Genomic DNA, 21662 nt, shown 5'->3' on the forward strand with positions numbered 1-21662 from the left:
GCAACGTGTACTAACGACTCTAGTGTTATTTGATGTTGTAATATTTTGGATATAGAGTTTTATTGTGAGATATAGATAAAAATAATTATGTTTATTATAATATTTTTTGATGAAGATAGAGAATGTATATGTGTGTTACAAATAAAGTTGCATGCTTATTTTTTTTAGTGTGTTTGTATGTGTATGTGTTTTTGATATTCGACAGCATCTGAAACGATAAAAAAAAGAATTTTATTGTTAATTTTCTCATGTAAAAACAACAACAACAAAATTTTTGTGCAAAAATTTCTGATTGTCTCGTGCTATAGTGCAAAAACTGATGAGAAAAAAGATATTGTAACTGATAACTGATGAAATTGATATTGTAACTGATCTTGAACTAGTGAAATTTTCGTATTGTGCCATTGAAACTGATTGTGCTAGTACAAAAATTTCTTATTGTGCAAGAAAAAATGTTAAAAACTTGTTAAAACTGCTCTGTGACCCTCTCGTTCTTCACGTCGTGGACGAAGGACTTCTCGGCGACCAGGATGACGCTGCACATGGTGTCCTCGGGCAAGGCTTCGTGGAACTCGCAGACGACCTTGATGTTGGTTCGATCGTTGACCACCACCTGCTTTCTCTTAGATGTGTTGATGACGAACATGGGTCTGCGGGTTTTGAATTCGCTGGGCGTGTAGTACATGTCCATGCTTCCCTCGGTCACGCGTTTGAAAGAGGTGTAAGCTTCGTAAAGTTTGAGGTAATCGTCTTTTGTCATGTCGAGGTTGTAATTCTCGCGCGGGAAGACTTCGTTGCGTCCATTCTTCAGATAAACGTTCTTGATTTTGCAGTCGTCGAACTTGCTGGAATCTTTTTCCTGGTTGTTATCGCGCCTGGTCTGGAAGAGCACTACGACGAAATCTGGCATGTCGAACTGTATGTTGTTGAACTGTGTCGTTACGTCGAATTCCATGTGACTTCCCGACGCCATCTTCTGCACGCACTGGTAACCGTGAAAGTGAATCGGTACCTGCGGATTCTTCAAGATCTCCGCTTTGTACTTGAGGGCGTAGTTTGTTTCGTATTCCACGATCGGCATTCTCAATTCCATGCTCCGGATGACGCACTTGGCCGCTTCGGGTAATGTGTTGGCTATCGGCGTGCCGTCGGCGTTCAAGTTGGTGTATCGCATCAGTGCGTCGTTGTCGTTGGCCGCTCTTCGAAACGTGACGCGCAATCCTCCCTTCCACATGATCTCCTTGTAGTCCGAGAAGAATCCCGGCAGCAGACGCATGGGAAAAAGCACCGTGTGACTTCTAGTCGATATTTTGGTCCCCGCTTCGAATCCTCCCGCCTGGTAGTATGTCGCGTCTGTTTTGGATAATTTCAAAGTTCCCACTGCCGTCGACGTGATGCCTGGATAGTCTATTCTGTCGATGACGGTGTTGTGTTTCCTCACCTCCACCTGCGAGAACAGGTGAGGCACGAAGTTGTCCACGAGTATCAAATTTGCATTGGGCGGAAACGCGTCTCCGCTTTCCTTCTTCACCACGTCGAATTGAAGGTAGAGGTCCGCTCTGTGAGGATGAACGAACCCGTCGCCTACGTCCACGTCGTATTCGATCTCCCTGTTCGCTTCGTTGAGATTGGCGAACGTGCGACGGTTGGGAGGGAAAGATTGCAATTCGTAACTTTCGATTTGCTCCATTTTCACTATGCGTGTTATTTATTATACGTTGATCTCCACGATGGCAGTGGTCGTTGCACCTGCGAAATCCACCACCTCTCCTTTCTCGTTCGTCACCACCAACTCTATGTCGTCTATGCGGTTGCGGCATACTGGAAAATAGATCGGCGAAGAGGGTGTGTAGATGATCGGTTCCATGAATTCGGAACTGGGTTTGAACGTGGCTATGATTCCCGTCTGCTTGTGACTTCCCAGCAACTCCCCGTCCGAAGATTTAGTGATCATTCCTTCTGCCACGTTACAGTGAACGTTCAGAGTCTCTATGGCCAGAAATTTAGGAATGTTTGCTGCCGTGTGCTTGATGCCAGCTTCGAGTTTTGTGTTGTTCTCGAAACCTAAAAGTTCACCCATGGTACCCAGGTCCACGGTCTCCGTCGCCGACACGATTTCCACTCTGTGCGTGACCGAAGTTTGAGAAAAGTACGTGCCTTTGGGTAACTGAGCTTGCAAAGTGGAAAGATTGTATTGGCCTGGCGTGACGACGATGTGTTCGCTTCCGACGCTAATTTTGTTGTTGTGCTGCGTGACGTTAGGTATCAGGTACATGCTGTAGAATGCACGCAGAGCTACGGATTTAGGATAGACGATGTCGTCGTGCAGCGTGAGTTTCAAGATTGAAGATTCGCTCGTGAGATGGAACACGCCCATCGTGTTTAAGATTCCACAATGCTTTCTGAAAATGTTCCACCGACGGGTTATTTATTTTAGACATGTATGCGAGAACGGAAAGGCATAGGTGGCCGCAGTTAACATCGGTGAAACCCTGGATGCGTTTGTCATTGTAGTAGAGGTTGGCAACACTGAGATACTTCACCAACCTGGCAGGTGGTGTGCCACCGAACGAATCGAAAACAAATGCATTGTTATCGTCAATTTTGAGGTAGCATATCCAATGTGTACCAGGATTTTTGTAACTGTCCAGGTTGACCACGCCATACTCCTTTTTCTTCACAGCAGAGGGTAGAGAATCGGACATGAAAACACCCCTGAAGTTTTTTATTCCCAACAGTTCGATCAGAGATTCAATATCGAAGTTGGACAGGGCTTCTTTTTTTTATATTTCTTCAAAGCATCGAGGTTGTTTTTTTTGTTTTTTGGTTATACCTTTCCCCTTCTTCTCCATAGCCAGGTTGTGACGTTTCTGTTCTTCCAATTCTGCCTTGTTCTTCTTCGAGTCGATGACGGTTTTCGCGATGGCGGCGCTACCGCCGGCCAAACTTCCAACGGCCCCCAATGCTGCCAGGATGGCTGGGATGCTGAATATGAAACCTCCGATTTTTTGCTGTTTCCGCGAACGCTGCAAGCGTCTCAATTGAGGTGTGCTGAGAAGTAATTTCATTCCGTGTCCTTTCGTCAAGCAAGAACGTTTCTTCTCGCGTTGTTTCTTGGTGAGTAAACCATCGAGGGCACCTAGATTTTTCAGATTGGAGTATGGTATCTGGTACACGACACCTTTGGGCTTCATGTTGATGCTTTATATGTTATCTTCACGGTATGTTATTTATATATATGTTCTGAGATTTTTTTTGTTTTGTGTAATTTTTTTTCGGTATGTTATTTATATATAAATGTTCTGAGATTTTTTTTGTTCCGTATAATTTTTTTTCAAGGATATACTGCGCCCAGAACCGTTACACAAATTCTATTACGTGCTTTGTTTTCTTACCAAGAAGTTCCTTTGTACCCTTGTACACGATTTGAGTTTTGTTCTCGATTAAAATAGCTAGCTTCTCGTCGGATAACATGTTAGCGTATCGATCTGGTAAAAATAGACTGTATTGTGCGTTGAGCAACAGACGCGCCTTGGGACCATACTGGGTAGAAACAATTGAACCGGAAGTTATCGTGTAAGGTTTGTCCACTTCCAATTCCTGAATTTTTACATATTCGACTGATGAATTTAGCATTTGTTTTAATGCTTGGGCGTCTAGTGATTGTTTACTCATTTTTTATAAGATGGCAAACACAACTGGAGTTTTTTTTTTTTTTTATGTAGTGTTATTTATATGCCGAAGAAATTTTTTTCACGGTTCGAGAAATTTTTTTATTTCTACACACCCCATCCCAATTTTTGTTTCGCGTTCATGGCGATGGTGGTGCCCAGTGCTGCAACTCTTTCTCCCAGCGAAGCGTCTCTGCTAACGAATCTTTCGAAAGCTGCGTGCTCTAACTTTCTGTCTGCTTCGTGACGTGCATCCAGATCGGTGCGAGTGGTGTTGTAGGCGATGTCGTGATCTTTGCATGCGGCATCCAACGGATTCACACCCCTGTCTCCTCTCTCCAATCTTTTCCCGAGTTTGGTACCCGGTCCGCAGAACTGGTAGCCGGGTAAATGTATCTCGAAAGGTAACTTGTTGATGATGTCGTTCACGAGTCCCTTTCCTTCGGCCATGTTCCAGAATCTCGGAGGCAGCGTGTTGATAATTTTAATGAGGTGACCTATGCCCTTGTCGTCGTTCACGATGAAGTTGGAAAGTTTGGTGCTGATCATGTCCACAATTCCTACCTTCTCGTTGTAGAAATTACGATTGCCTGCATTCTCCTCTCCTGCAATAACCAACAACCTGTCTATGAGCTTGCGCACGTCGTCCACACACACAAACTCTTTGGGCAGGGTGTTGTAGAGTTTGACGCCGCTGCCTGTTTTGACCTGGTTCCATATCGGCTTGATGAGATTCCTGTACTTCTCGCCGCTGCTCGATTTCACCCTATTCTGCGAGGCGTCGTTGTTCTGGTACAAGGCATCCGTCATGATCAAAATTTCCTTGTAACTCTGGTAATCTTCGTCGGTGTAATCTTTCGGCTGCTTTTTGGCAACGAGTTCCCACAGTCCCACCGTACCCGGATACCTGTTCCAACTATCCTTCTCGCCTAAATTAACTTTAATGTCGTTGCCTTCGAAGCTCACCTTCGATTTTCCAATCTTCCAAACCACACCGCCGCCTTCGTTGCTCTCCATGCTCGGATACAATCCGAACACTTCATCCTTGTCGAATTTCCCCGTGCTCAGGTAGTCTCGTGCCAAAGGTCCCAACTCGATCTTATCCAAAGACGATGGCGTGCTACCTATGGCTCGACGTCGTGGCGGTTCGTCCTTCAGTTCGAACGGCGTCGAAGGAATGCTCGAAATGGGTGTGGGTACGGTGTAACTTTTAGCTGCAAGTGGTACGAGTTCGTTGATCAAATTTTTATTTTGTTCCGTAACGCCTTTAATTTCTTTACCTAGATCGCTGATGGCGTCGATCACAGGTTGATCTTGACGTTTCTTCTCTTCGTAGAATCCGCGATTCTCGGATTTCCAACCTTTGAAGCGTTTCGCGAGGTAATCGCGAAGCTTGAGATTTTCGTCTTCGATTTTTCGTTTCGTCATAACGTTATTTATACACGTCGTTTCTCACAACGTTGCAACGTTTAGAAAGTCGTTGATTTTGTTTCTGTATTTTCCGTCGTTGGGTTTTCTTGTCATGTCGATCGTCGCGAATCCGAAATCGTCACTGTTCCAACAGTGGGAGCAGCAGCGTTCCGAAAATTGATTGTAGTTCATGTCTCCGCCTACGTAGTCATCGTACGCGTGCTTGAGGTTGGTGTGATCTTGACGAAACAAACATATGAAATTAGCGTTGTCGCGTACTAACTGTTTTGGAATTTTGGAAAACGTTTGAGCTAGGAAGAAGCAATCTATTCCTTTGTGACGACCTTGCGTGAAAAAATTGCGAATTTCATTTTGATTTTCCAGGATGACATCGTCGAACACAACGACTGAATTTTCACGACAATCGTCGAGTGGCTTTATTTCCGAAGAGAACGTTGCAATGTCCAGACCATCGTACAGTTTCATCAGTTGCTGGTATTTGGATTGCTCCAAACTTTTCGAAAATACGTAGAGGTGCCTGCTCTTCCAATCTAACCAATTCGGTGCGAGGAGAAAATTGTCCACGAGCAGTGTTGTTTTCCCACACCCCGAAGGACCTACGATCAGACAGCGGATGCTGTCGGGAAGCAACTCGCCGTTCTTTTTTTTGTTTGACTTTCCGAATCCGGTAGACGCTTCACCACGTTCCACGTACTCACAAGATCACTTCGTTCGCGTCGATCCAACTCTTTTCCGGAAGTCCCAGCCATTTGACAAACAGTTTGTCGCCTTTCCTACGCAATACTTTCTCGATGAGGTACGTGTCGGGATGTTTTGTTTTAGAGAGTTCCTCTTCGTAAAATCTTCCTTTCAAAATCTCGCCGCTACTATCTTTTATTATATACGTGTGTCGGTTTCCGGGTAAAACTCGAACCACCGTAAAAAGTTCCGTGCTCCAATTTTTTGTGAACCCCTTCTCGAAGGTGCGTTTGAATTTGCTGATCCTCACCTGGTCTCCAATTTTGAATTTTGATTTCTTAGTAGTCGTGGGAGTATACTTTGGACAGTAAACTGAAGAAATTAAACGTTGCTCGTCAGATTTCGTAACGTCAGCTGGCTTCATGCCTATCGTTCTGTGTACCGTATCATTATAGGTGTCGACGAGTTCCGGCAGTATGTCGACCCATTTGTAATTTCCTCGAAGCATGAATCGTTTCCACATGTGTGTTTTCAAGGTTCGATTAAATCTTTCCACGATGCTGGCTTTGATGTGACTGAAGGTTGAATAATGTCGAATGTCATGTTTCCGAATAAACTTTTGGAATACGGCATTGTAAAATTCCTTCCCCTTGTCTGTTTGCAAAAACCGAGGTCGTCTGTCGCTTTCGCGAAAAATTGTCTTGAATGCTTCCGTGACGCATGTTCCTGTTTTGGCTTTCAAAGGTAGAGCCCATGCGAATTTCGAAAACGTGTCTATGACGGTGAGGAGGTACTTGTTGCCCTTGTTCAATTTATGCACATTTTTTAGATTGCCGCTACTAATCTCCACGAGGTCACTTTGCCAGAGGTCATCGATTCCCTTGGTTACCACAGCTAAACGTTTGTAGTTGCGGCGTGCAGGTTTATGCAATTCTTCGACGATGGCTTGCCTAGACATTTTTTTAGAGATTACGTTTGAAGAGAAGCACAAGCGTGATGGGATTCAAAGAGGGTGGCACTTCGCTCGTGTTTTGAATGATCAGCTTATCGCCGGCACTCACGTCAAAAACGGTGAGATCTTCGTCTTCGTGTATTTCATATATGTTGCGCGTTTCGTTCCAACGTGCCAGAGGAATGTTTCCTGCTTTCTGGACACCACGATTCGATATCAAGGTCATGGTGGGAACGCTAGCTTTTCTGCCGTGAGACCAGTACGAAAATTCATTTATCTGAATCGTGCCATCGAGGAGAAACTTGTAGTACGGATGATAAGGATGTAACATGTACAGTTTGTTACCTTCGACGAACGTGGAGATTCTCTGTTGATTGGGTACGCTGTTGATTTCGATGGCTTGCAGAGAATGCAGTTTAGCGAATTTAGTATCGACGCTAACGAGGTTGCTGTGAAGCTGTCCCAGTGTATTTTGTACGGGCAACAAATGTTCGACGATGGTATCTGTTACTGTAGAAAATGACGGTTTGATTTTCACTTCCACGTTCAACTGCTTGTAGTTTTCGTTGAGTTCTTGCAACTTTGCACTGAAAGAGGCCAGCGTCGATTCCTGCGTGGATTCCAGCACTCCAACTTGATCCCTGATGTTGACGACGATACTCTGAAGGTTCTCGACTTGATTTAATTTCGAACTTTTCTCGGTAAGATCGTTCACGATGCTTCGCATCTCGGTAAACTGCGTGTGAAGGTCGGCGACGCTCTGCGAAGTGGGCAGCGTCGACACCAGCGAACTGATTTCGTCTCGAATCTGTTCCACGTTCGCCGTTTCCGTTTCTAGTCGTTTTAGCATACGTGATATGTTCCTTTTCAAAACGTGTAATTCTTTGGAGGTGGGGAGATTGGCCACCCTACTCTCGAGATCGCTCAATGAACTTTTGATGTCGCTCGATTCGGATAGTGCCGTCACCGCCGTTTTCAATTTTTCCAAATCTTCGCTCGAAGGCACGCTCGTCCGTAACGATTCCAAGTCACCCTGTATGTTGTCTAGTACGTGATGAAAATGAGCAAGGTTCGATTCGACGTTCAAATTTTCTAAATATTCGATCTTCTGCTGAACCGTGCTCAACGTGTCATGTATGCTCGTCAACGCGTTTGCTTCAGCGTGAATATTTTTAATTTCTTCGTTGATCAACTCCAGAGATGCCTGAAGCGTAGCGATGGTGGTTTGAATGTGTTCGAAATCTCGATAAGCCTCCAATTGAATTTTTATGTTTGCGACGCTTTTGCCGATGACCTGCAGTTCGTCTGACGATGGTAGGTTCGTCATGGTATCTTCCAAAGTCTGTAACTTGGATTTAATTTCTTCCAACGTGCTGGCGAATTCTTCTTGTAATTTGGAAACAACAACATGCAAGCGTTCTACATCAATATCTTTCACGACGGTTTGAAGTTCAGAGAAATTCTTTTCGATTGCCGAAGTTCGTTCTTCGATTTCGAGTTTCAATTTTTCCAAATCTTCATTTTTCGATTGAAATTGCTGCAATTTGAGCAAATCATTTTGAAGCTTATCCACGCTCAACTGTATATTTTGAACATTGTCGTAAGAAGGTACGTCGACATAATTTTTTATGAGCGTTTTCAGTTCGGAATCGATTTTCAGAATGGGGTCGAGACATTGCGTTTGGAGCGTAGCGATCTCCGACTCTAAACTTTTGTTTAAGGTTTCCTGCAAAGCGATCAAATCGCTCCTCAACTTTTTAATTCGGACGTCCAACATGAGAATTTCTTCTGCGTGGTCTACACGTTTGGTGTGGCCGAAAATGTCGTTAGGCATTTTGGTTAACGGTTATTTATAATAGGATAGACGATTCGTAATTCTACGAAGAGAGGAATGAGTTTGTCGTAATCTCCTAGGAGTTCCACGTATAAACAATCTCCTGCAGAAACATCGTACGTAATGTTAGAAAGCATCTTGTCGTGCTTGATTCGAAAAATGTTCTTGCCGGTAGATATTTTGATTTCGCCTACGTTTTCCGGATTCACGGTGATTTGAAGTTTTCCATCGATCGGAATTTCGTAAAAATGTAAATTGTTGTTGAAGACGTAAAACATCTTGCCCACATCGTCATCCAATTTCGTCCAAATGCTGTTAAGGTGAACAATCAGTAGACCGTTGAGTTTAGTTAACATGGAAGGTAGAAATTCATGATCTGTCGTCGCGCGGTGTACAGTCTCCATGTTGCTTTGTTTTCGGAAACCAAAAAGATTCATAGGTATGCTGGTTATTTAAAATACGGTCAAAGTTTTTTTGTAATAACAGTCAGTGTTTTTTTTTGTAATGACTAACAAAATGATTTTTTTTTTTTGTTTTTGTTTTTTTGTTGTTTTATGAATCTTCTGTTGAAGATGGGCATATGTTGCAGGTTTTGCTTTCTGCTAAGCGATAGTGTCCCCACGGCAGTGTGTGGATTCCACACTCGAGGACGCACCTCTTGTCGTCGTTGGGATCCAGGGCAATCTTCCACACTTTGTTGGTGGTCAACACATGGTCGACGCTCTGGATGCGCTGTTCTGCTCTTAGAACCGACGACTTGGTCTTGAGGCAATCCACGAAGTCCTCGAATGTGAGATGCTCCCGAACCACCTGTCTGCCGACACCCTTGGCCTTCTTGGTAACGCCGCCCTCGGCTTTGATGGTATAGGCCTTGGCGCGAAGACCTGCAAACTCGAGAATCACGTCTCCATCCTTCTCGTCTTTGAGTTTGCCGGGCTTTTTTTTGTTGTGAGTCGGGATTTTGTATCGGTTTGGCTGGGGATAGCCTGACGTGTCAAAGAGGTTAACCAAAGATGAAACTGTGGCTATATCCCCGTATGCGTCGGCTGTGCGAACGTGGTACACCAAGCTGTCCGTGTCCGTGTAGAGAAGCGAGATGTCGTGACCGTAGTGTGGACGTAATATGTTGTAATACGTCTCGAACATGTGAAGCTTGCTTAGATCCAGAACAGTAGCTCCGACGTAGATGGGCTTGGTGAGTTTCACCACACCTTGCTTCATGTGAATCAGAGCCAGCTGCTCGTTATAGATTGTTCGAGACTTGAACAATGGACTTGCGACAAGCTGACGACATCGCTCTTTCCTCGTCACCAATTTTATGTCCACGCGATTCCGTACATTCTCCATGGTTTTGCCAAACACCGCATTATTCATAAGCTTGAAGAAATCCTTATCAAGCTCGGACGTGGCTGCGGTGCGGTGTTTGGTGTTGACTTCGATATATGGGTGAAACCACGGAGAATGCTCGAACTTGAGGATGTGGTGAACTGCGCGGACTGTGACCCCTTGCTGCATCAACCACCGGAGATTCTGGTAGTGAAGAACGTAATTCTTCTTAGGTTCAAAATCCATGACGAGCTTCTTCTGGTTGGAATCGGGTGGACACTTAAACTCGGGTGCAGGGGGAAGATCGCAGAACAAATCCTGCAGCTTCTCGGAGAACTCAAGGTCCACCTCAGCGAAGAACCCATGTTTCGAATCGCCGAAGCTTTCGATGTCGAATTTGGAAGGATCAGCCCACTCGAACCCTCTAAAGGGGAGTGGCTGCATCATGGAGTGCCCGTATAAGTTATTCACGTCCGTGTGCATGATGTAGCTTGACGGTTGGGTGGAGTCGTAGCCAGTAGCCATGTGATGGTTGTTGGCGCGTGCGTGCCGTTGCGACACCTGGACCATTCCACCCCGCACGGCGCGTTCCACAAACAGCATCATGTCTACGTCCGAAAGAAGCTCCAGCTTGATTGTCGTCACCAGAAACATGGCTGACCACGCCAGTCCGGGGAGACTATAGAAGTAGGCGGGATCCAGGTGGTAGATGTTCATTGCGGTCGCCCGGAACGTCTGGAACACGTCGGCGAGGAGCGTCACATCAAGTCTGAGGTAGGCGTCGTGGTAGTCTCCGAGAGTTCGACAACCCAGCTCGTGCCACATGGACTGGGCGTGATGATATTCTTCGTCGCTGATGTTCGAGCCTCGTAGCTGACTGTAGAACTTCGCCTGGGGAGGTAGCGACGTCTCCGCAAACTTGGTAGAGTCGGTGACGTATTCGTAGGGGTAGACCCCCTTACGCCTGAAGAGACTGGCGTCCAAGTTTGGAAAATTTGCAGAGGTAATAAGCATTTGTTCGTTGCTCAGCTTCCCCGCAAGAGCATCGAGGCTGGCCGGGAGGAACCTCAGGGAGTCGAGGAAGCGAAGCTCGATGCTCCTGCTTTTTGAGTTGGGGATCGGCACCCACTTGCTGACGCTAATATAACGCTCCTCGTTTTGTGCCAGGATATTGATTCTTGCATTGTCGTATCCAAGATGCTTGATCAGGTGGTGAAAGTCGTACCCCGAGCCATTGTGAAAAAACACAGGGATGAAGCGCGGGTCCCGGGCCAAGCGGTTGCAGTCGTTGCACCAAGGACCAACGTACCTAGCGTTAAAGTGATCGTGGTGATGGACTTTACGGTTGTTGATGCTAAACTCACAGGTGCACACAGGACAGGTAGTAGCCTCCTCGTGTCTACGTTGATCGTCGGGGGACAGTGGGAGCATAGACTTGGGGGTCAACAGCACCTTCCCTATCTCGATGGCCTCGACAACCATCCTCTCGAGGAAGTGTTTGGCTGCGTCGGGACCGCGATACACGTAGGGCTCGGGGGCGATGTGTTGGTCCCGTCGCACCACAACGTATGCGAAACTGGATGCCTCGTGGAGTTGGTAAGGGGTGGTGGAGGAAACTTCGGGATCGGGATCGCAAGTGGACAAGGGTTTGAGGAAGGCCTCGAAATCCGCGATGATGATAGCGGGGTGCTCCACCATGGCACCGTGCATGTGGAAACGCTCCACGGTACCAGGTTCGGGCAAGTCTGCCACCCCAGGCTCGTTGGCTTTGCAGTAGAGCTTGTGGTTAGCGAGCTTCTCGGCAGCGATGTTGCGACCTCTGATGCGCTGGTAATCCTGCCGTTCTCGATTACAAAATATAGACAAGCACCTGCGACACACCTCGACGTGGTGACTATCACTGCTCCATTGGCTTGAAACAAGCCGAGAGAGGGAGCGAATAAGGGTGTAGTGGTGATGGGTCTCGTCCTTGATGAGTAGGAGATGGATTTCTCGAGCATCATTGTCGTCTACGTCGCTCACCCGGATAGGGTACACCACATTTTCGTCGGTGAGGCCATAAACGTTGATGGCCAACCGAGGGTTGCGTGTACGGGCCTCGAACTTGCGAATGTCCGAGACCTCCACCGGGTAGTCGATCCCAGCAATGGCATCTTCCAGCTCTGGCTCGTAGGGTAGGTAGTGGTTAACTCGGCGTGGTTGTTTTTTCCAGTGAACAGGGTGCAATGCTGCAAGCACACACCATATGAAGCACTTGGCGTCACTGTTTTGAATGTTCAGGACAGCCTTCTTTGCCGCGATGGCAGATGGTAACGGGACGTAGCTGGAGGCGGAGAGAGGCACAAACTTGCAAAGTTTGACGCGCAGTTCGTGAGGCTCCCCACACAGCGAACCCCCCGAGCCCTTAGCTTCATGTTCCTCCTGCCTTGCCAGCAGCTCCTCGACAAACTTGTTGTAGATGACCTCGAGGTTATCGACATCCGCCAGATGCAGCGTCTTCGCCTTGGTGTTGTGGCAGAAGCTGTAAATTTCGTCAGACGGCTTCTTGTACTGGCAACGTAGCGATGCGTAGAATTTGGTGGAGTGCGTAGCCAGTGCATCGCCGAGGATGGAAATGATTTTGGCTTGCACGTTCTCCAAAAAACTACGCACGTCGCATGAGCCCTCCGAAGTGAGGACAAAGTCCTCTAACAAACGCTGGAAAGCAGACTGGTTCGCTTTCGCCACAGGCTTGACACGTTTGGCGGATGGTGGCGAGTCGGCTTCCGCTTTCCTCTTGGTCGAGCTGGTCGACGGTTGTGGAACAGGTGCTCCGACGACGACTTTGCATGATGTTATATGCCTCTTCAAATTATTAATAGTAATATGTTTACCGCACCTGGGACATGGTTCTGTAGCGGTCGCATGCTTACCAGGTACGCAGGTACGACAGTGCCTTTGGAAATTTTTAGTTGGAACACCAGTTTCACACGTGGGGCAAATTTTCACAGATTGCATCTTGGTGAAAAAAAAAAAAAATAATTGTGGGGTGTTATTTTATATATATATATAGTGGAGTGCCACAAAATAAATGCTGTGCAATAATTCACAGTAGTGTTGGGTTTGGTGGGAGTGTGGTATTTACGTATATGCTACTTCTTGCTTCTTAATAAATCCTGTAAATAATTGAAAAAAAATAATTAAGCTTGTGTATAGAAAACACAAAAATATTATGTATACATAATTCTACCAAACAATCTTTTTTTTTTTCTAACCCTCAGCCCTCTTGGCGTATGAAGTATGAATCATAATTTCAGAAAAAAAAAAAATTATTTTCCGGTCGCCATTTTAAAAATCAAACCATAAGCATTATTTATGTTTATAGTATTCGTCGAGCAATAGCAGATAGAGCAAGAATCGTTTTCCTACAACCCATAGTTGATGAATTACAAATCATCTTAGAAATTACATCTTGAAATTTTAATCCAAAATAACTCGAAAACAGCAGGCACTAGTCATCATCCCTCCAATAGGTTGTAGAGTACTTCTAATTTTGTATCGAATGCTATTAAAATTTTCGAATTAGGGTAAAAACTAAGCCTGCAAATCAAGTTTCTCAAAAAATAAAAAATTGTCTGTATTTCCGAAACTTCGAGGGGGTGGAATCGATTTTATTTGCTAGTCGAATAGTTCTCGTCGAATCCTATCCAACAAACCTAAAATCATCATCCTAGCTCAATTAGGAGCCAAGAAAATCAATGTCTTGGAAAACGTCTTAAGATTTTTGTCTTAAGAAAATTTTCTTGACAGACCGGAAGTAACATCTTGAGATACCGGAAGTCGACTTTCTTAAAGATTGAGATATTTGTCTTAAGACGTTTTCCAAGACATTGATTTTCTCGGCTCCTATGGGGCCTAGAACCATGTAACTTTGGTCTATGCATATACCAGTACTTGCCCGACCCTGTGGCCGAGTGGTTAGCACATCGCGCTGCGACGCCAAGGGTCCCGGGTTCGAATCCCGGTCGGGCTTGGTTGTTTGTGAGTGTCTATTTTCATCCATTTCATCACTCATCCCCAATCTTCGCAAATTAGCCAAGAGGTACAAAACGCGAAGTAAAATAAACTAAATCAATCAATCATTAAGTTCCGTGTTGCAATCATGAAATTAAATTTTAATTAACTTTTTTTATCCATCTCTCTCTCAAATCTATATAGCCTGTTCTTATTTGGCATGTCAGCTATTTTGTTTACGTAGCAAAAAAATCTCAAGCCATTTTTTTTTTTTTTTGCAAATGCCCGTTGTAGCCATAAGTATAATTAGATATAATTGCCGGATTTTATTTAATTTTAGTTTAAAATCAATAAGCATGCATAAAAAAAAAAACTAAATATTTTAAATAAATAAAATTCGAATAACTATGTACTTCCACTAGCCTTTACGATGGCGCAGCGGTAGGCTTGTATTCAGGGGTTCGATACCCGCACAAGTGGTTCTTGAAACTGCAGGTCCAGTCCCGATTAGCCTTACAGTGCATAAAATAGACTTAAAACATCAAATCAATCAGTACTTCCACTAGCCCCTACGTTAGCACAACAATAACCTTGTAATCAAGGGTTCGATACCCGCATAAGTGGTTCTTGAAACTGTAGGTCCAGTCCCGATTAGCCTTACTGTACATAAAATAGACTTAAAACATCAAATCAATCAGTACTTCCACTAGCCTCTGCGATGACGTGGCGATAACGTCATTGTCTTGTAATCAAGGGTTCGATACCCGGTGGAGGCGTGAGTGGTTCTTGAAACTGTAGGTCCAGTCCAGATTAGCCTTACTGTACATAAAGTGGACTTAAAAAAACACCAACTCAATCAATCAATCAGTACTTCCACTAGATATCAAAAACACGCAACTCTCCTCTATTTTTTTCCCGTTTTCCTCTAACAATTTAACACATTTTTTATTTTTTGAAATATGCCCCGCACACACACATATTTCCTACCTACCAGCAACGGCACACGGAAAAAAAAATATTCCAGCCACCAAGATGCATGCTTCAAATATATAAAAGCAGAGAGAGACATGAAACACCTTCTATATTCTCTCTCTTTTTGCATGTTTTGTGAGTATATTTTCTTCTACAAAAACAATACCATACTTATAAATCAAAGCAAACTAAGAAACAAAATTACTTACTTTTAGAAATCCAACAGAAATGCTCATTCACTAACGTTGAAAATAAAAACAGAACTTTCTACACCAGCGCTTTAAGTTTTATACGGTTTTCTAATGACGTCAAAAATAATATGTTAGCCAACGCAACGTGGACCAATAGAAATCCGGGGCAATTTTTTCTAGAATATCCCCCTTTTTCCCCTTTCTCTCCCTCTTTTTCCTCCACTACTTGGGCGACGACTGCTGCGACAGAATAGGCGCCCGATAAACATCCGGAGAACATACATAATAGCAAGCAGGCATGACGGCGCGCCGATTGTTCCAAAACCTTTTGTTTGCAGTTAGTCGTGCTGTCAGTCGAACACACCCATCCGGCTTCGCATCTAGTAACATCTGCTCCCAAAGTACAACAGCAAGAGTACAACTAGCTTAGATGCAATTCAAACAAACATATTTATTCAACGCGCATGTTAGTTGAGGCTACACAGTATGTACAAAATTTAATAAACTCTAATCATCATCCCCCAATGTAAACATTATTTTTATTTTCTACATTTGATGTTATATTGAGCAACCTGTTGGGTTTTAGCTAGTCAGCTGGCAGATTACTCGACGTTATGCATTGGTTTTAGTTAGTCAGTTGGTAGATTACTTGACGTTATACATTGAACAGTCTGTTGAGTTTTAGCCTCCGTCAGAATTACTCGACGTTATGCATTGGGTTTAGCTAGTCAGCTAGCAGAATTTGTTTTTACGGCTTTTTTAAACCTTGTGTTACCAAACCAATCTACCTCAAACTGGCACCTCTTCACTCACGCATACAAATATACAAAAAAAATACACAGAAAATATACGACATGCGGGTAGTGCTGTTGGGCCATACATGATATAGTGTATCTACCGAGCGCATGCGATAGTAGGTGGCGTATGAAGCATTCATCCAAATAAAATATGTATTTTTGGGTGCGTTTTGTACTCCTCTCGTTATTGCATGCGCATCTTCATCTGCAAACTTCAAAGTTGTATGACAGTCGCTTTTCGATACCGAAAAACAAAATACAATAAGTATATATATATATATTTACAATATTAATATTTATTTAACAATATCTACCTACGAATTTGCCTCGAACAAAAACATGTCATAGAAAAACATTTTTCCAGCCGTAAATTCAAAAATTTTGGCCCCGCGCACGTGCGTGTGTATGTGTGTGTGTGTGTGTATGTGTGTGTGTGTGTGTGTGTATGGCACATCGTTCCCCCGAGAGGTAGGTTTACAAAGGTCACAATATACAAACATTGACCCCTGGGACTTGGAAAATTGCGATATGGCGCATTCGCACACCACTGTTGCCAGCTATAGACCCTTGCCAAGTAAGTAGGTAGGACACTGCGAGAAAATAGAGCTCCACTTTCTGACGTTGGACCCGTGCAGTGTTGCCAACCACCCATCTCTCTCTTTTACGGCAGTGCCGGCTCTCCTTGCCCAGTGTGTGTAGGTTGGCAACATTGCTTTATGCACTGTAAGGCAAGCCTCAAGCAAAGTTGCCAGCTCCTTGCTTTGGGTTAGGTTAGACCAAAAAAAAAAAAGCTGTAGGTGGGTTGTCGGTTGTTTAACTTTTCCCTCTCTCTTTTTTTTTTTGTAAAAAGTCATGGTAAAAGTACCAGTAGGTTGGCAACCTTGCTTTATGCACTGTAAGGCAAGCCTCAAGCAAGGTTGCCAGCTCCTTGCTTTGGGTTAGGTTAGACCAAGGAAAAAAAGCTGTAGGTGGGTTGTCGGTTGTTTAACTCTTCCCTCTCTCTTTTGTAAAAGGCCATGGTAAAAGTACCAGTAGGCTGGCAACCTTGCTTTATGCACTGTAAGGCAAGCCTCAAGCAAGGTTGCCAGCTCCTTGCTTTAGGTTAGGTTAGACCAAAAAAAAAGCTGTAGGTGGGTTGTCGGTTGTTTAACTTTTCCCTCTCTCTTTTGTAAAAGGCCATGGTAAAAGTACCAGTAGGTTGGCAACCTTGCTTTATGCACTGTAAGGCAAGCCTCAAGCAAGATTGCCAGCTCCTTGCTTTAGGTTAGGTTAGACCAAAAACCTTGGTGATTTTTTCGAGTGAGGAGTTGGCAACACTGCGAGAAAATGGAGCAGTGGCAGTTGGCAACACTGCGCAAGGTTGCCAGCTCCTTGCTTTAGGTTAGGTTAGACCAAAAACCTTGGTGATTTTTTCGAGTGAGGAGTTGGCAACACTGCGCCATCAAGTGAGGATCATGCCTTACGAGAGAAATCCATTAAGGCGATCCTCACTTGATGACGTTGAACCCGTGCACCTGTACTACTAATTCTCCGTGTTAAAAATTCAGACTTTCACCAGAATGTAGTGCCTCGCTTGTATTTCAGCCATTAATACGTATTGCCCATCTTGTTGTCTCTGTTAACCGAATAGAATCAAACAATCCCCCCATGATCAAACTACATTCACCGCATGAATTGTTTATAATGTTATAAAGCATGCAATGTAATCGACGCGCTGCATTTGGTATGCTATTCTTGGAATCCCAACACACTCCTCGTATTTGCAGAGAGAAATCGTGGTTATTGAAGAACTCACTACATTGTTCGCGGGCGTTCGTTTGCACATTTTCGCAGAGGAGTATGTGACTTCCATGAAAGGCTGAATTCCCCAAAATAAGAGCGTACTTCTCTATATTTGCTTTTTATCTCATGCTTATATATACCTAGGTAGTATGAAAGAATGAGCACACATTGTAAAGAGCAAACGTCCATAAAAAAATAAAGGTTTCAAACTAGAATGGAGTGCATACGAGGATAATTAGGTCACAATGTGGAAGAAAGGAAGCAAAGGACAATAGAATAAATGAATGAAATATAGTTTTTTTGTTTCACATTATATATTTATTCTCCTGCCTTAGAGGAAATATTGTGTGCTCTGTCTTTGATTGTAATAGTTTCGCTTCAACCTCTTCTTCTCCTGTTAGGTACCAATTTATACTCTGCACCTCACATCATTCTCTCTTTTACAGATTTACACCTTTCTTCTCCTTGTTCCTTTTTGACACAACTTTCATCTTGTTGATCTCTCATTACGTCATTTTCCTTGTTACTTGATGTATACTTTTCTTCAGCTGTCTCATTCATTCTTTCACTTTTAGTAGTGTATATTGGCCGTTTCTACGCCGTACTTAGTAGGTATCCTCTTTTTTTATCAATTGAATATCACTTTTTGACATATTTTGACAATTTTTTGTCGATGTTTTAGCGTTTAGCGATGTTTTTAGTACAATTTTCAATGCATAATTTTTTTTCCCACTCGTACTTGGTAGGTATGCATTTGTAGCCTTTTTTTCGTGCTAAACTACACGAGAGCCTCTACGTGCTTTGACCTACTTTAGAGTAGACCCAAATAGACAATTGACAAACATCAAGTGAGGATCAAAAAAACCTCAAAAACTCACTTTCTCTCCACGTTCCGTGCCTCATTTATTGCGCTGACGATGTTTCACAGCGTAGAAAACAGCACCAAAACCTCAGAAACTCACTTTACTCATTTGAGGATCACCAAAGCCTCAAAAACTCATTTTTATTAATTGAGGTTCACCAAAACCTCAAAAACTCACTTTCTCTCCACGTTCCGCCTCGAAGTGAGGCTCGGTGAGGCTCGCCTTAATGGTTTTACGTGATAGAACTTAACCTATCTTACGATTTTTTTTACGATCTTCAGTGATATAACTTAACCTATCATTTTTTTTATTTTCGCCCCGAACTAACTTACATTATATTTTATATAACCTAAGAAATGTGTTGATTTTTTTTTAGTATGTGACAATTTTTTTACGATTTTTTTTTTAAAACTGTTCCGTCACCCTCTCGTTCTTTACGTCGTACGCGAAAGACTTCTCTGCGATCAGGATGACGCTGCACACGGTATCCTCGGGCAATGGACTATAGAACTCGCAGACGACCTTTTATGTTGTTGCGATCGTTGACCACGACCTGCTTCCTTTTTGTGGTGTTGATGACGAACATGGGTCTGTGGGTTATGAATTCGCTGGGCGCGTAGTACATGTCCACGTTTCCCTCTGTTACTCTCTTGTAAGCGGTGTAAGCTTCGTAAAGTTTTAGATAATCATCTTTGGTCATGTCGAGGTTGTAATTCTCGCGCGGGAACACTTCGTTCCTGCTATTCTTCAGATAAACGTTCTTGATCTTGCAGTTGTCGAATCCGCAAACAGATTTTTCCTAAGTCTTACCGTTTCCAAGATAACCCCACTTCCGGTCGCCATTTTGGATTTCCGAGCATAGGTTCTATTCATACTTTTTCTCACGTATAGGCGTACGTGATGAATCCGCAAACAGATTTCTCCTAAGTCTTACCGTTTCCAAGATAACCCCACTTCCGGTCGCCATTTTGGATTTCCGAGCATAGGTTCTATTCATACTTTTCTCACGTATAGGCGTACGTGATGAATCCGCAAACAGATTTCTCCTAAGTCTTACCGTTTCCAAGATAACCCCACTTCCGGTCGCCATTTTGGATTTCCGAGCATAGGTTCTATTCATACTTTTTCTCACGTATAGGCGTACGTGATGAATCCGCAAACAGATTTCTCCTAAGTCTTACCGTTTCCAAGATAACCCCACTTCCGGTCGCCATTTTGGATTTCCGAGCATAGGTTCTATTCATACTTTTTCTCACGTATAGGCGTAAGTGATGAATCCGCAAACAGATTTCTCCTAAGTCTTACCGTCTCCAAGATAACCCCACTTCCGGTCGCCATTTTGGATTTCCGAGCATAGGTTCTATTCATATTTTACTTACATATAAGTAGTGCAAGTAGTGCAGGTGGACGGGTTCACAAACATTAAGTGAGGATCACCAAAACCTCAAAAACTCACTTTCTCTCCACGTTCCGCGCCTCATTTATTGCGCTGACGATGTTTCACAGCGTAGAAAACAGCACCAAAACATCAAAAACTCACTTTACTCATTTGAGGATCACCAAAACCTCAAAAAACTTATTTTTATTAATTGAGGTTCACCAAAACCTCAAAACATCACTTTCTCTCTACGTTCCGCGCCTTCATTTATTGCGCTGACACAGCGTGATGAGTAAATAATGCACTTTCTCATCCTTGAAGGATGAATGCATCTTATCGTAATTTTCCAAGTCCCGGTCAAATGTTTATATATCGTGACCTTTGTAAACCTCTTTCGGGAACGATGTGCTACACACACGCGCGCGCGCGCGCCTCTCATTACTTCCGTATTGTGATGAATCCGCAAACAGATTTTTTTGCTAAGTCATGAATTGGAGGGTTCTATGACAACCTATATTAATTCTCGTAAGAGAAAGTAGAGTAGTGTCCCGGGTTCAGCAACCGAAAATGGCGCTCGGTGGCGCTCGCAGTGTTACCAACTCCTCACTTGAAAAAATCACCAAGGTTTTTGTTTTTGGGTCTAACCTAACCTCAAGCAAGGAGCTGGCAACACTGCTTGAGGCTTTTCTCGCAGTGTTGCCAACACCTCACTCGAAAAAATCACCAAGGTTTGTTTTTGGGTCTAACCTAACCTCAAGCAAGGAGCTGGCAATACTGCTTGAGGCTTGTCTTGGAGTATTGCCAACATTTTATTTGAAAAGTCACCAAGGTTTTTATTTTTGGGTCTAACCTAACCTAAAGCAAGGAGCTGGCAATACTGCTTGAGGTTTTACAGTGCATAAAGCAATTTGCCAACCTACTGGTACTTTTGCCATAGCTTTTTACAAAAAAAAAAGAAGAGAGAGAGGGAAGAGTTAAACAACCGATAGTGTTGCTAATATTTACCTACAGCTTTTTTTACTTTACAAGGACTTAGCCAAATTTATATACTGGTGTAACATACACTGGGCAAGAGAGCCGGCAACAAATATATACTGCCGTAAAAGAGAGAGGGATGGATGGATGGTAGTACAGTATGTGTGTGCGCGTGTGTATAATATGTAGCATTATTAACTAGAGTGTGTTGGCAACTCGCTTATAACTAAAAAAAATAGAGATGCCACTGTTGCTGTAAGATAAAGAGAGAGACTAAGCTGGCAACAGTGGTGAGCGAATACGTATTATTTCCAAGTCCCGAGCGCCAATGTATATCGTGATTTTTGCAAACCTCTCTCGCGGCAACGATGTGCCACACACACACGTACGTACTTCTCTTTATTTTCGTATTGTGACGCAAACAAACAAATAATAATTGTTGTTTTTTTAGGATGCCTGGCCCCTAACCCCGCCAGGGTGCGTGGTGCCCAACCCAAAAAGGTTCTAATGGCTGCGGCTCTAGATAACCACACCTCTGTAGAGTTTCACGTGTTTTTTTTTCCCCCAAACTTCCATGAAACCCTACAGAGGACCTCCGTAATGCATGCAACGTGTACTAACGACTCTAGTGTTATTTGATGTTGTAATATTTTTGGATATAAAATTTTGTGAGATATAGATAATAATAATTATGTTTATTATAATATTTTTTGATGAAGATGGAGAATGTATGTGTGTGTTACAAATAAAGTTGCATGCTTATTTTTTCTAGTGTGTGTTTGTATGTGTATGTGTGTTTTTTGATGTTCGACAGCATCT

General features: G+C 43.6%; 1 protein-coding gene across 1 annotated transcript in view; it reads left to right on the top strand.

The window, feature by feature from the left end:
• Positions 1-21662, top strand: part of Idua (alpha-L-iduronidase) — an 88127-nt gene that overhangs the window by 20177 nt on the left and 46288 nt on the right. The window lies entirely within an intron of this gene.

This window comes from Lepisma saccharinum, chromosome 1, assembly GCF_977018435.1.
Source record: "Lepisma saccharinum chromosome 1, izLepSacc3.1, whole genome shotgun sequence".
In the NCBI taxonomy this organism is placed as follows: domain Eukaryota; kingdom Metazoa; phylum Arthropoda; class Insecta; order Zygentoma; family Lepismatidae; genus Lepisma; species Lepisma saccharinum.